Consider the following 2,136-nt stretch of genomic DNA (forward strand, 5'->3'; position numbering starts at 1 on the left):
TTTCTCATTTGTGATTTTATTTATTTGAGTTGTTTTTCTTTGATAAGTCAGGCTAGGAGCTTATCAATCTTAATTTTTTTTGAAGAACCAGATTCTAGTTTCATTGTTCTGTTCTACTATTTAGTTTTACTATTGTTTTTTTCTGCTCTAATCTTTGATATTTCCCTTCTTATGTTTACTTTAGGCTTCATTTGTTCTTTTTCTAGCTCTTTTAGGTATAAGGTTAGGTTATTTATTTGATATTTTTCTTGCTTCTTGATATAGGCCTGTGTTGCTATATATTTCCCTCTTAGGACTGCTTTTGCTGCATCCCAAATGTTTTGACCTCAAATGTTTTGTCTTCAAAAATATGAAATGCTTCACAAACTTACATGCCATCCTTGCACAGGGGCCATGCTAATTTTCTCTGTATCATTCCAATTTTAGTTAATGAGCTGCCAAGGAGAACACTAAATAAAAACTTTTAAGAAAGAAAAAAATAGACTTTAAGAATAGCTGTACATTTACATTAAAACTGAGAAGGTAGTGCAGTTTCCATAAACCCCCTCACATGATTTCTCCTTATATTAACATCTTATGTTATTATGGTACCTTTATTGTAATTAATAAACCAGTATTACCACTTTATTATTAACTAAAGTATATACCTTATTCAAATTTCCTTGGACTTTACCTGATGTGTTTCTGCTTCTGGACATCATCCAGGATACTACATTACATTTATTTGTTGTGTCTCCTTAGGATCCTCTTGGCTGTGAGAATTCCTTAGACTTTTCTTATTGATCATGACCTTGGCATTTTTAAAGTATATTGGTCAAGTGTTTTGCAGAATATCCTTCTATTGAAATATTTATAATTTTTAGATCATGTTTAAACTAGAATGACGGTTTTTTTGTTTTTTTTTTTTTTTTGAGGAAAACAACAGATGAATTCCCATTTTCATCACTTTGTATCAAAGGTTAATATACTCTCAACATGACTTAATCACTATTGATACTGACATTGATCACTTAGCTGAGGTAGAATTTGTCAGATTTCTCCAATGGAAAGTTGGTTTTTGTCTCCATTCCCCTTAGTATATATACTGTATTTGGGAAAAGGAATTCACTCTACTCAGCAGCCTATACTTTAGGTGTAGGGATTTATGCTCTCCTTTTAGTGCAAAGTATCTATACAAATCACTGAGAAATTTTATGCAAGAAAAACTGTGCTCTCTTTTAGTTCATTGAGCATCCTTATGACAGTTGTTTTAAATTCTTTGGTAACTCATTTGTCTCCATTTCTTTAGTGTAAGTTTCTGGAGATCTATTTTGTTCCCTTGATTTGACCGTACTTCCCTGTTTCTTTGTAGGTCTTCTTATTTTAAGTTGGGACTTTCACATGTGAAAGTCTTTGCAGTATAGCTTTGTATGAGGAGGGTCTTGACCAGTAAGCCCTGCTTTAGTTCTGGAAACCTCTCAAGCATTTTCTGGGGATGCGTCATTTCTGGGCATGTTATGTCATAGTTGAAGAGGTTTTCCTGTTTGTTTCTACTCAGAAGTTTCCTCTGAGGTCTGTTTGCACTACTAGAGCCTTGCTGGTGTTGTACCAAGCTGTGGCACATGAGCTCTACCTAGTGTCTATCTTCAGTACTGTGGATTATTTGGTGTTAGACCATGAAGCGATTTCCTTTGTTCTTAGCAGTCCCCATCCTGGTGCCAATTCTTGTCAGTGTTTTGATTCATGTAAGAGAACTCTAGTCCCTGATGCAACCCCCTAAAAAGTCAGAATGTTGGATGTACATTCTACTCTTCTCTTTCCCACCCTGAGAAGAAGCCAGGTGTTGGAAATTTTCTCACTGTCACACTGTGCTGTACCAGAGGTGGGAGCTTTGGTGAATAAATACCACCAATTTTCTGTCTTCAGTGTGGTTCTTCTTGGGCACATTCTGGCCTGTGGTACAGGAGCTCCTTAACTGGTTTTCATGAAAGCAATCGATCTGTGCAATGTTATGGTCATGTCTCCATGGGGTAAGGGGGAGGGATCTGGTGCCTTCTATTCTGCCATCTTGATGACAGTACCCCACTAATACTCGTTTTAATATGGATTTGGGATATATATTAGGATTTCACTGAATTTATAGATTATTATGAGAAG

The 2,136-nt window shown here is 35.7% G+C and overlaps 1 non-coding gene across 1 annotated transcript; it reads right to left on the reverse strand.

Annotated features, from left to right (window-relative positions):
- Window positions 1-343: 343 nt before the first annotated feature.
- On the reverse strand, window positions 344-450 carry LOC144226830 (U6 spliceosomal RNA). Its single transcript, XR_013333748.1, has one exon. It is a non-coding gene; the product is annotated as a U6 spliceosomal RNA (small nuclear RNA).
- Window positions 451-2,136: the final 1,686 nt, after the last annotated feature.

The sequence above is a fragment of the Crocuta crocuta genome, unplaced genomic scaffold, assembly GCF_008692635.1.
Source record: "Crocuta crocuta isolate KB4526 unplaced genomic scaffold, BGI_CrCroc_1.0 scaffold1179, whole genome shotgun sequence".
Lineage (NCBI taxonomy): Eukaryota > Metazoa > Chordata > Mammalia > Carnivora > Hyaenidae > Crocuta > Crocuta crocuta.